Source organism: Macaca nemestrina, chromosome 16 (assembly GCF_043159975.1).
Source record: "Macaca nemestrina isolate mMacNem1 chromosome 16, mMacNem.hap1, whole genome shotgun sequence".
NCBI lineage: Eukaryota > Metazoa > Chordata > Mammalia > Primates > Cercopithecidae > Macaca > Macaca nemestrina.
The window spans coordinates 65,334,617-65,349,195 of NC_092140.1; the positions used below are offsets into that span (position 1 = coordinate 65,334,617).

At 36.6% G+C, this 14,579-nt stretch overlaps 1 long non-coding RNA gene across 1 annotated transcript; it reads right to left on the reverse strand.

Annotated features, from left to right (window-relative positions):
• Positions 1-331: 331 nt before the first annotated feature.
• On the reverse strand, positions 332-7,796 carry LOC105485567 (uncharacterized). The gene is made up of 2 exons (XR_989667.2): positions 7,745-7,796; positions 332-470 (listed from the first exon to the last, which is right to left on the reverse strand). It is a non-coding gene; the product is annotated as an uncharacterized lncRNA (long non-coding RNA).
• Between the last annotated feature and the right edge of the window lie 6,783 nt (positions 7,797-14,579).

Genomic DNA, 14,579 nt, shown 5'->3' on the forward strand with positions numbered 1-14,579 from the left:
TGAAAAATAAGAGATAAATATAAAATAATTTAAATGCATAATTGAATGTCAAACAACTGCATTATTTACTAAATTCATTAAAGTGAATTGTTTACCCACGCACAAATTATAATAAAGTGTTAGACAAAACATGTCATATTGTATCTTTGATGCTAACAAGTCTAGTTGACATTTGAGATACTCTGAAGAAAGAATTGTATCCAGGTTACTATAAATAAAGTGCAAAATTTTATACCAATAGAGAAGTTTCAAATGCAGCATAGGAAAGTAATTTACTTTCTTTATAATTTTTTGTTGGAGAACATACAATTGTAGCACTTCAATGTATCTAAAAGAAAAAAAAAATGTTTTATTTGGTCTGAGTCTGTCTCCATTTGTAAGAATACACCTTTTGTCTGGACATATTTGCTGAAATTGGAGAACCTTACGTGCAAATGCCTTGGGATATATGATTGCCAACAGCAGGAAATCTGAAAAATTGAGAAGCATAAATCATTGTCAGTTAGAAAACTGTCTAATATTGTTAGTAAAGAGAAAGCACAAAGGAATGAATTAGCATAAGGAACCTCAAGGCATTTATCTAAATGATGCAAACATCAGTTCTTTTAGAGAAAAACTTCAACACCTTGGAAATAAATAAAGTCATATACTAGTAGAGGACTAAGATTAATAAAGTGAGGTACTAAGGATATCTTCTGTCACTTCCTCTTGCCAGAGGCATGGTCCTGCCAAGAGGTCCTGAGTATGACATTTCAAAGCCTTTAAAAGTCATGTTTATGTTATCTTATAATTGTATTCAAAGAATTAGAGAAAGCTAATTATTAGAATACAGAGCTTTGATTTACTGTGCGATAACTAAATGCCAGATATTTAAGAGTGTCTAAAATCCTCTCAACAGTCTTGCAAAGTAGGTACAATCATCACTACTCTGAGTAGCAAAACTGAAGATTAGCAAAGTTAAGCATTTCTTCCAAAATCATACATCTAATAAGTGTGGAATGTGGACCTAGCTGTCTCGGACTACAAAGCTTACATGTTTTCAACTACACCAGCCTGCTTCATAAAGTTGCAGTAAGCTGCAAAAAGGACTCCATGGTTTTGTAACATTATGGGATGCACATGGCATTTAAGTACTAAAGAAAACTCTTCAGCAGAGGGTATAAAACTACATCTCATAATGAATGTGTTGTTCAATCACATGTAATATTTGTATAACAGAATTATCAGAAATGTGTCAAAGATGATGTCCATCTGTACCTGGATCACGGTGATAGTATTAGGAGTATGTGCATAAGTCCAAACTCATCAAATTGTGTACACTAAACATGTGCTTTTTTGTATATATCAATTATAATTCAATAAAGCTGTTAAAAATAATTAAGTAAAACAAAACATTGGTTTGGAAACTTTTGCATGTTCATTTATGATCTAAATTTTAATTAAGTAATTGAGACAACATTAAGGAATTAAGAATAAGAAAGATAATAACTAAAAAGAAAATTTGAGGCAAGATGGCCGAATAGGAACAGCTCCAGTCTCCAACTCCCAGTGCGAGTGACACAGAAGACCGGTGATTTCTGCATTTTCAACTGAGGTACTGGGTTCATCTCACTGGGGAGTGCCGGACGATCAGTGCTGGTCAGCTGCTGCAGCCCGACCAGCCAGAGCTGAAGCAGGGCGAGGCATTGCCTCACCTGGGAAGCACAAGGGGGAAGGGAATCCCTTTTCCTAGCCAGGGGAACTGAGACACACAACACCTGGAAAATCGGGTAACTCCCACCCCAATACTGTGCTTTAAGCAAACAGGCACACCAGGAGATCATATCCCACACCTGGCCGGGAGGGTCCCACACCCACGGAGCCTCCCTCATTGCTAGCACAGCAGACTGTGATCTACCAGCAAAGCAGCAGCGAGGCTGGGGGAGGGGCGCCTGCCATTGCTGAGGCTTAAGTAGGTAAACAAAGCTGCTGGGAAGCTCGAACTGGGTGGAGCTCACAGCAGCTCAAGGAAACCTGCCTGTCTCTGTAGACTCCACCTCTGGGGACAGGGCAATAACAAACGCAGCCGAAACCTCTGCAGACGCAAACGACTCTGTCTGACAGCTTTGAAGAGAGCAGTGGATCTCCCAACACGGAGGTTGAGATCTGAGAAGGGACAGACTCCCTGCTCAAGTGGGTCCCTGACCCCTGAGTAGCCTAACTGGGAGACATCCCCCACTAGGGGCAGTCTGACACCCCACACCTCACAGGGTGGAGTACACCCCTGAGAGGAAGCTTCCAAAGCAAGAATCAGACAGGTACACTCGCTGTTCAGAAATATTCTATCTTCTGCAGCCTCTGCTGCTGATGCCCAGGCAAACAGGGTCTGAAGTGGACCTCAAGCAATCTCCAACAGACCTACAGCTGAAGGTCCTGACTGTTAGAAGGAAAACTATCAAACAGGAAGGACACCTACACCAAAACCCCATCAGTACATCACCATCATCAAAGACCAGAGGCAGATAAAACCACAAAGATGGGGAAAAAGCAGGGCAGAAAAGCTGGAAATTCAAAAAATAAGAGCGCATCTCCCCCGGCAAAGGAGTGCAGCTCATCGCCAGCAATGGATCAAAGCTGGACGGAGAATGACTTTGACGAGATGAGAGAAGAAGGCTTGAGTCCATCAAATTTCTCAGAGCTAAAGGAGGAATTACGTACCCAGCGCAAAGAAACTGAAAATCTTGAAAAAAAAGTGGAAGAATTGATGGCTAGAGTAATTAATGCAGAGAAGGTCATAAACGAAATGAAAGAGATGAAAACCATGGCACGAGAAATACGTGACAAATGCACAAGCTTCAGTAACCGACTCGATCAACTGGAAGAAAGAGTATCTGCGATTGAGGATCAAATGAATGAAATGAAGCGAGAAGAGAAACCAAAAGAAAAAAGAAGAAAAAGAAATGAACAAAGCCTGCAAGAAGTATGGGATTATGTAAAAAGACCAAATCTACGTCTGATTGGGGTGCCTGAAAGTGAGGGGGAAAATGGAACCAAGTTGGAAAACACTCTTCAGGATATCATCCAGGAGAACTTCCCCAACCTAGTAGGGCAGGCCAACATTCAAATCCAGGAAATACAGAGAACGCCACAAAGATACTCCTCGAGAAGAGCAACTCCAAGACACATAATTGCCAGATTCACCAAAGTTGAAATGAAGGAAAAATCTTAAGGGCAGCCAGAGAGAAAGGTCGGGTTACCCACAAAGGGAAGCCCATCAGACTAACAGCAGATCTCTCAGGAGAAACTCTACAAGCCAGAAGAGAGTGGGGGCCAATATTCAACATTCTGAAAGAAAAGAATTTTAAACCCAGAATTTCATATCCAGCCAAACTAAGTTTCATAAGTGAAGGAGAAATAAAATCCTTTACAGATAAGCAAATGCTTAGAGATTTTGTCAACACTAGGCCTACCTTACAAGAGACCCTGAAGGAAGCACTAAACATGGAAAGGAACAACCGGTACCAGCCATTGCAAAAACATGCCAAAATGTAAAGACCATCAAGGCTAGGAAGAAACTACATCAACTAATGAGCAAAATAACCAGTTAATATCATAATGGCAGGATCAAGTTCACACATAACAATCTTAACCTTAAATGTAAATGGACTAAATGCTCCAATTAATAGACACAGACTGGCAAACTGGATAAAGAGTCAAGACCCATCAGTTTGCTGTATTCAGGAGACCCATCTCACACGCAGACATACATAGGCTCAAAATAAAGGGATGGAGGAAGATTTGCCAAGCAAATGGAGAACAAAAAAAAGCAGGGGTTGCAATACTAGTCTCTGATAAAACAGACTTTAAACCATCAAAGATCAAAAGAGACAAAGAAGGCCATTACATAATGGTAAAGGGATCAATTCAACAGGAAGAGCTAACTATCCTAAATATATATGCACCCAATACAGGAGCACCCAGATTCATAAAGCAAGTCCTTAGAGACTTACAAAGAGACTTAGACTCCCATACAATAATAATGGGAGACTTCAACACTCCACTGTCAACATTAGACAGATCAATGAGACAGAAAGTTAACAAGGATATCCAGGAATTGAACTCATCTCTGCAGCGAGCAGACCTAATAGACATCTATAGAACTCTCCACCCCAAATCAACAGAATATACATTCTTCTCAGCACCACATCGTACTTACTCCAAAATCGACCACGTAATTGGAAGTAAAGCACTCCTCAGCAAATGTACAAGAACAGAAATTATAACAAACTGTCTCTCAGACCACAGTGCAATCAAACTAGAACTCAGGACTAAGAAACTCAATCAAAACCGCTCAACTACATGGAAACTGAACAACCTGCTCCCGAATGACTACTGGGCACATAACGAAATGAAGGCAGAAATAAAGATGTTCTTTGAAACCAATGAGAACAAAGATACAACATACCAGAATCTCTGGGACACATTTAAAGCAGTGTGTAGAGGGAAATTTATAGCACTAAATGCCCACAAGAGAAAGCAGGAAAGATCTAAAATTGACACTCTAACATTGCAATTAAAAGAACTAGAGAAGCAAGAGCAAACACATTCGAAAACTAGCAGAAGGCTAGAAATAACTAAGATCAGAGCAGAACTGAAGGACATAGAGACACAAAAAACTCTCCAAAAAATCAATGAATCCAGGAGTTGGTTTTTTGAAAAGATCAACAAAATTGACAGACCGCTAGCAAGACTAATAAAGAAGAAAAGAGAGAAGAATCAAATCGACGCAATTAAAAATGATAAAGAGGATATCACCACCGACCCCACAGAAATACAAACTACCATCAGAGAATACTATAAACACCTCTACTCAAATAAACTGAAAAATCTAGAAGAAATGGATAATTTCCTGGACACTTACACTCTTCCAAGACTAAACAAGGAAGAAGTTGAATCCCTGAATAGACCAATAGCAGGCTCTGAAATTGAGGCAATAATTAATAGCCTACCAACCAAAAAAAGTCCAGGACCAGATGGATTCACAGCTGAATTCTACCAGAGGTACAAGGAGGACTTGGTACCATTCCTTCTGAAACTATTCCAATCAATAGAAAAAGAGGGAATCCTCCCTAACTCATTTTATGAGGCCAACATCATCCTGATACCAAAGCCTGGCAGAGATACAACAAAAAAAGAGAATTTTAGACCAATATCCCTGATGAACATCGATGCAAAAATCCTCAATAAAATACTGGCAAACCAGATTCAGCAACACATCAAAAAGCTTATCCACCATGATCAAGTGTGCTTCATCCCTGGGATGCAAGGCTGGTTCAACATTCGCAAATCAATAAACATAATCCAGCATATAAACAGAACCAAAGACAAGAACCACATGATTATCTCAATAGATGCAGAAAAGGCTTTTGACAAAATTCAACAGCCCTTCATGCTAAAAACGCTCACTAAATTCGGTATTGATGGAACGTACCTCAAAATAATAACAGCTATTTATGACAAACCCACAGCCAATATCATACTGAATGGGCAAAAACTGGAAAAATTCCCTTTGAAAACTGGCACAAGACAGGGATGCCCTCTCTCACCACTCCTATTTAACATAGTGTTGGAAGTTCTGGCTAGGGCAATTAGGCAAGAGAAAGAAATCAAGGGTATTCAGTTAGGAAAAGAAGAAGTCAAACTGTCCCTGTTTGCAGATGACATGATTGTATATTTAGAAAACCCCATTGTCTCAGCCCAAAATCTCCTTAAGCTGATAAGCAACTTCAGCAAAGTCTCAGGATACAAAATTAATGTGCAAAAATCACAAGCATTCTTATACACCAGTAACAGACAAACAGAGAGCCAAATCAGGAATGAACTTCCATTCACAATTGCTTCAAAGAGAATAAAATACCTAGGAATCCAACTGACAAGGGATGTAAAGGACCTCTTCAAGGAGAACTACAAACCACTGCTCAGTGAAATAAAAGAGGACACAAACAAATGGAAGAACATACCATGCTCATGGATAGGAAGAATCAATATCGTGAAAATGGCCATACTGCCCAAGGTAATTTATAGATTCAATGCCATCCCCATCAAGCTACCAATGAGTTTCTTCACAGAATTGGAAAAAACTGCTTTAAAGTTCATATGGAACCAAAAAAGAGCCTGCATCTCCAAGACAATCCTAAGTCAAAAGAACAAAGCTGGAGGCATCACGCTACCTGACTTCAAACTATACTACAAGGCTACAGTAACCAAAACAGCATGGTACTGGTACCAAAACAGAGATATAGACCAATGGAACAGAACAGAGTCCTCAGAAATAATACCACACATCTACAGCCATCTGATCTTTGACAAACCTGAGAGAAACAAGAAATGGGGAAAGGATTCCTTATTTAATAAATGGTGCTGGGAAAATTGGCTAGCCATAAGTAGAAAGCTGAAACTGGATCCTTTCCTTACTCCTTATACGAAAATTAATTCAAGATGGATTAGAGACTTAAATGTTAGACCTAATACCATAAAAATCCTAGAGGAAAACCTAGGTAGTACCATTCAGGACATAGGCATGGGCAAAGGCTTCATGTCTAAAACACCAAAAGCAACGGCAACAAAAGCCAAAATTGACAAGTGGGATCTCATTAAACTAAAGAGCTTCTGCACAGCAAAAGAAACTACCATCAGAGGGAACAGGCAACCTACAGAATGGGAGAAAATTTTTGCAATCTACTCATCTGACAAAGGGCTAATATCCAGAACCTACAAAGAACTCAAACAAATTTACAAGAAAAAAACAAACAACCCCATCAAAAACTGGGCAAAGGATATGAACAGACATTTCTCAAAAGAAGACATTCATACAGCCAACAGACACATGAAAAAATGCTCATCATCACTGGCCATCAGAGAAATGCAAATCAAAACCACAATGAGATACCATCTCACACCAGTTAGAATGGCGATCATTAAAAAGTCAGGAAACAACAGGTGCTGGAGAGGATGTGGAGAAATAGGAACACTTTTACACTGTTGGTGGGATTGTAAACTAGCTCAATCATTATGGAAAACAGTATGGCGATTCCTCAAGGATCTAGAACTAGATGTACCATATGACCCATCCATCCCATTACTGGGTATATACCCAAAGGATTATAAATTATGCTGCTATAAAGACACATGCACACGTATGTTTATTGCAGCACTATTCACAATAGCAAAGACTTGGAATCAACCCAAATGTCCATCAGTGACAGATTGGATTAAGAAAACGTGGCACATATACACCATGGAATACTATGCAGCCATCAAAAAGGATGAGTTTGTGTCCTTTGTAGGGACATGGATGCAGCTGGAAACCATCATTCTTAGCAAACTATCACAAGAACAGAAAACCAAACACCGCATGTTCTCATTCATAGGTTTGAACTGAACAATGAGATCACTTGGACTCAGGAAGGGGAACATCACACACAGGGGCCTATCATGGGGAGGGGGGAGGGGGGAGGGATTGCATTGGGAGTTATACCTGATGTAAATGACGAGTTGATGGGTGCAGCACACCAACATGGCACAAGTATACATATGTAACAAACCTGCACGTTATGCACATGTACCCTACAACTTAAAGTATAATAATAATAAATAAATTTTAAAAAAAAGAAAAAAAGAAAATTTGAAATGTGTGAAATTTCAAACTACATGTTCTAATGCCAACATCTTATTGGCCAAGGCTTTAAAAACAAACATATTGTACCTTGCACAATGTATCTTCTAAAGAAGGCTGCGAATGATCAAAGAAGTGTGCCTAAACAAAGAGAGACATTTTTAAAAGTAGAAATAAAATTGTGTCCAGATTAAGTCTCGGGTTATCACAGACTACGTTTATTTTTGAGCTAAAAACAAAACAAAACAAAAAAACAGAAGAAATCCTCTCTTCTATATCTATATGTACAATTAAATAGGTAAGTAGCTATTATAGAGCTATTTGGCATAGTACATTGCAGTAAATATTCCCGTGAAAAATAAGCACTTTCACATTAAGCATTAAGATGAAGTCATTTCCCAGTGTCCTGAATAATGTAATTTTCCCAAGACATTTTTTTTTTCACTCTGAGAGAATTGGCTCTCTGATCAAACCAAACCAAGACATTTTTAGGTATTTAAGAATTTACCCAGTGTTGTCTCATTGCTGTAGACATAATCAGTCTGTCCTGTATAATAGAAGCTGCTTTAGAAGTCAACAATTAAAAATATGCATTATATCTATCTATCTATCTATCTATCTATCTATCTATCTATCTATCTATATAATAGAGGCCAAGCATGGTGGCTCATGCCTGTAATCCCAGCACTTTGGGAGGCCGATGTGGGCAGATCACTTGAGGCAGGAGTTCGAGACCAGCCTGGGCAACATGGTGAAACCCTGTCTCTACTAAAAATGCAAAAATTATCAGGATGTGGTGGTGCATGCCTATAATCCAGCTACTTAGGTGGCTGAAGCATGAGAATCACTGGAACCCAGGAGGTGGCTGCAGTGAGCTGAGCTCGAACCACAGCACTCCAACCTGGGTGACAGAGTGAGACTCTGTCTCTTATTCTCTCTCTCTCTTTCTATATATATATATGTATATGTATACACACACATACATATGAGATATATATGATATATATATATATACACACACATCTCATACATATGTGTGTGTATATGTATACGTGTGTGTTTTATATATATTATTTATATATAAATATACACACACATATATATAAGAGGCAACTACAGAGAGCTCCCATATACTCTGGCCCCCTCCTTTACTCTATGATAGGCACTTAATGAATATAAAAATTGTAATTATTTAAAATATGCATGTATTTTAGCTCCAATGATTCCAGACTGAACAAGATTTTTATTCCAAAAAGTACTGAGACAATCATTATTCATTCCATTTACTTGTCCTATCTACAAGTCTAACTTGCTCATTAAATGGTATTTTTTACAATGTATATGGTGAACTGACTATAAGCATAAGCTTTGCAATTAGGCAGAACCTAGCTAAACCTTTGGTTTCACCAAATACCTAGTCTATCAGGTATCAAACCACAACAAGTTAGATTTTTAAAAATTTTAAAACAAATCTAAAATTGGTGACATGAGGAAAGTCCAATAATAACACACATTTTTCTACCTAAATCCTCAATCAGCAGATAAATAAAAGTTATAATATGAAGACAAAAATATCTCCTTATTATTGATAATATATCCATGATTGTGACTTATGTCTATGAGCAAAAAAATGAAGCTCCTTATATGAACCTCCTGCAGTAGACAGAGTCATTCACCAAGCATGCCTGACCTTATACAGCACATGGCAATGAACACAGTAGACCATGTACTCTATGCTAGGACCTCATTCCTGAGAAAGCAGAACCATTCAACCCAAGCATTTCCAACTTTACCAAACAAGGAAGTCACTCCATCCTCCCTGGTGACAAGAGAGTAAGAGGCAAGAGAAAGCAGAATGACAGAAATAGATGTCCCTCCACAAATCAGAAAATATCAGAAGTAGGAAAGAAGTGGCTCTGATCCCAACATTTTTAAAAGTGGAGTTTTCAATTCGAAAATAAATAAAATGCACTTAGAACATGAAAATTTTTCAACAAATATTAAGCATTATTAATTGGTATATGATCAGTGTCTTGTATTCTATATTTCTTCTTGTAATAAAACATTTCTTTGACAATGACTAAAATAGCTAATGCTGTAAAATAACTGCTTGTTAAATGTGCGGAATATAATAAGATTATGCATGTTTTCTCTATTTCAAATTCTGGGGTATGTTTTTCTCATCAGCATCTCTAGACCCCCTGGTCCCCAGTAAAGGAAAAATCTATTAACACATACAGTGTGAGATTTATACAGCAAAGTTTAAAATGCTTGTGAGAAATGACGAAACAGATGCTATTATATCCATCACACACACACTGTTTGTGGAAGTTGTAATTAGTTCTAGAATGCAATTTTACAATACATATAAAGAGCTTTAAAAATAATTTCAAGTATTTTGACCTGACAATTGTACCTATGAGAAAATATCTGAAGAACGAACAAAATATAAAAAACTCATTATAAACCATAATTTTAATCTCAGAAACATTTAGAACAATAAAAAATGAAGAACAACTTAATTGTTTTTCAATATGAGAAAGGATTAAATTATTCTAGGATACTTTTTATGTAGCACTAAAAATCACTCTAATGAATTTTTTATCAGTAGAGGAAACATTTATAAAGTGAAAAACAAGTTAATTGAATTATATATTCAATCATTCAAGAAAGTATATTCTATACTTACTAAATACCAGATACTTGTCTACTTTCTGGAAATATTATGAGTATAGACAAAGTTGCTAACCTCACAAGATGAAGTGGGGGCAAAGACCAATAACAAACAAAATAAAAATTAGATAATTCCATATTGTGATAAGATTTCCATTTCCAGAAAGATGACTATTAAATGTCCCTAATAGCATCTATAAATGAAATAATCCCAGTGGATTAGATGTTTAATCTTGCAGTTGAGATGTCATGAAAAGAAAGAGTCTGTGGATCCTAAAGCAAAGGGAAAGCATAGACAGGAAGGTAAGTGAAGGCAAAGTCGAATTTTGTTTTCAAGTGTCTCTCAACCCTGGAGCTCTTGGGCTTCCTCCTTTTGACCACAAGGGATGGAAGGTTTCTGAGTTAATGTCTGAGACCTCACCAAGGAGGGGAATTTTCAACAGCAAACAAATATTCAATGCAGATAATTAAAAGGTCTATATAGCCTCTGAAATACAAAATTTTCCAAATAGAAATATATAGATGAAAAATATATATGACAAAGGAGCAAAGGCAACATAGTGGAGCAAATGTAGTCTTCTCAATAAATGATATTACAACAACTGGACACCCACATGCCAAAAAAAAAAAAAATGAAATTACACACAGACTTTACATATTGCACAAAAATGAACTCAAAATGAATCATAGACCTAAATGTAAAGTGCAAATTATAAAAGACTTACAAGATAACAAGGGGGAAAATCTACATGTCCTTAACTTTGTGATGACTCTTCAGATACAACATCAAGGGCATGATCCATGAATAAAAAGAATTGATAAGTAGGTGAATGTATAAGCAATGATACATCAAGACAATGGAATCTTATTCAGAGCTAAAAAGAAATGGGCTATCAAGTCATGAAAAGTCATGGAGGAACCTGAAGTGTCTAATAAGAAATGAAAAAATATGTAGCCAACCTGAAAAGGCTAGATACCATATTATTCCAACTACAGTGTATATGACATGCTGGAAAAGGAAAAATATGGAGATAGTAAAAAGATCAATGGTTGCCAGTGGTTGAGGAGACAGAGGATGAATATGTGGAACCTAGGATCTTTAGGGCAGTGAAAGTATTCTGTATGATACTATAATGGTGCATACATTTACAAAACCAATAAAGTGTGCAACACCAAGAATGAACCCCAATGCAAACTATGGACTTTTGATGATAATGATGTGTCAATGTAGATTAATCGATTATCACAAGTGTGCTGTTCTGATGCAGTAAATCAAAAAGGAGGGAGGCTGTGTGTGTGGTAGGGGGCGGAGTATATAGGAGCTCTCTGTAGTCGCTTCTCAATTTTTTTTCTGTGAATCTAAGACTGCTCTAAAAAGTGAAGTCTGTTTTTAAAAACTAAAATACCTAATTTAATTTGGTATGGCATTCCTACTGCTTTATAATCTCAAATACTTACAATAAGTACACGTATAATATGACCTAATTATGTTTTATTTATAATTATTTTGACTTATCTTGACATCCAAGGAGTATAAGTAAATTCAGACTCAGTCTCAAATTAAATTTTCAAATTGTATATTTAATGCCAATTTTTAATAACATTTAATACCAATTATTGCTTAGTGATTCAAATTAGGAAAAAAAATCTTCTGTTTTAAGAAGTTTTAACCTTTTTGCCATTTCCTTGTTCTACTTTCTACCATTTATTTCTTCTACCTGCTGCTTAAACAATGAAGTGATTCATTAGAGCTTTACTGTAAGGTTTCAATTTTAATATAACACTAATATAACACTAAAACCACTAAGATAAATACATGCAGTATGATTTATGTCTATTCTTGATATTTTAAGAGCTAATGGTTCTCCCTCTCTATTAAAGCATTGCAAAAAGTATTTCATATATATATATATATATATATATATCTCCCAGTGGCAGCAACATCATACACCTCATCTAAGCATCTAAGACTGTGTTCAGGGTAAGGTTGGTCAGTTAAATTTGAATTTCATATTAACAACAAGCACTACTTTTTTTTGTACATATCTATGTCTCTGTCTATCTATGCAGCTAGAGATATAGATAAAAATGTATATATGTATGTATATATATAGAGAGAGACATAGATATGTACAAAAAGGTAGTGCTTGTTGTTTATATGAAATTCAAATTTAACTGAGCAACCCTACCCTGAACACAGTCTTAGATGAGATGTATGATGTTGCTGCCACTGGGAATCCTAGAACTCTCATTTTTCTTCTCTCCAACTTAGTGGTTAAATGTTTATAATCCTGGGAAATAAGGGATGCCTACTAAGCATATGAATACCTGAAATATAACTGCTTTGAGAAAGGCACAGATCTAGATAACTGGGTATGTTTTCATTCTTCTTCAAGTAAGTGCAAATACAAATAAATTCCTTGCAGAAGAGAATCTCTAGGCAGCTAGTAGATACATATTCCTGTATGAGGATCCCAGTCTTCACTATGTGTCCCATATGTGGCTACCTAAACAAATATAATAAAGCTTTTAATCACTTGACCCCAAAACTTTCATTTGGCACAAAGATATATTTTATTTACCAAACTTACAAAATTTAATTAATACTCTAATAAATTGCATAAAAGCAATGGTTAATTGCAAAATAGTCTAAGGTTGATGTCATCGCTAGCTTAATGTTTAATTTTTGTTGTTGAATAAAGAATAAATTTGGCCAGTTAATCATTCAATATCCATTGTGAAAATATAATGTATACTAATATTTTAATGTTAATATTATTGAATATTTCCAAAATTAGTACTAAAAACTTACTTTATAGGGCCTGGTGTCTTAAACTTCATGAATTCTTCATCTTGAGTTATATCAAACATCCATGTATATATTCCACTGGCTTAGATAGTACTTTAACTTAACTCTGTAACAAATGATAATTACGCAAGGTTTGAAAGAGCTGTAAAACCCATTGTGAAAACAGACCATGCAACAGGCTTGGCATCATGTTTCTCTTTTACTCATTAAAAGATGTTCATTTAATCCCTTATATTTGTTTTCCATGAGATTACACCTTCTTTGTAATAGTACAAGTTGGAGGCAGGGGGTGCCGACGGGGAGAATCTAGATAATGAGAAAGGATGTATTTCTGAAAGTAAAATATAACTGTTTATTCTTTCCTTTCCCCACACCTCATCACATCTTAATATTAGATTTATATTTGTATGACTTATACAATAAAGCTCCTTTTTTTCTATTTTAAAATTCCCTACATCTTATATTTGTTTTCACTTTGCTGCCCAAGTCCTCTAGATAATTAGAATTTTCTTCTCAAATTTTTCATCTTTAGTGTAAGGCCCTTGAACAGCGTGAGCCTTGTTGATTTATTCAGCTATAACCTTAAAACTTTGGCATCCAACTTTACATGTGAATGCTGCTGCTTTTCCTAACAAGGCCCTGGGAGGATGACCTTATTTAGTGTATGTTTTATTAGATTCATCCCTTGAGCTCTTCTTCCAAATAGGGACAGAAAAAGAAGGAAAACAAATGGAATGTCCCAACAGGGCTCATAAGTATGGTTCAACCCTTTCTTTTTTTTTTTTTTTTTTTTTTTAAATTTATTTATTATTATTATACTTTAAGTTGTAGGGTACATGTGCATAACATGCAGGTTTGTTACATATGTATACTTGTGCCATGTTGCTGTGCTGCACCCATCAACGCGTCATTTACATCAGGTATAACTCCCAATGCAATCCCTCCCCCCTCCCCCCTCCCCCCTCCCCATGATAGGCCCCGGTGTGTGATGTTCCCCTTCCTGAGTCCGAGTGATCTCATTGTTCAGTTCCCACCTATGAGTGAGAACATGCGGTGTTTGGTTTTCTGTTCTTGTGATAGTTTGCTAAGAATGATGGATTCCAGCTGCATCCATGTCCCTACAAAGGACTCAAACTCATCCTTTTTTATGGCTGCATAGTATTCCATGGTGTATATGTGCCACATTTTCTTAATCCAATCTGTCACTGATGGACATTTGGGTTGATTCCAAGTCTTTGCTATTGTGAATAGTGCTGCAATAAACATACGTGTGCATGTGTCTTTATAGCAGCATAATTTATAATCCTTTGGGTATATACCCAGTAATGGGATGGCTGGGTCATATGGTACATCTAGTTCTAGATCCTTGAGGAATCGCCATACTGTTTTCCATAATGGTTGAACTAGTTTACAGTCCCACCAACAGTGTAAAAGTGTTCCTAT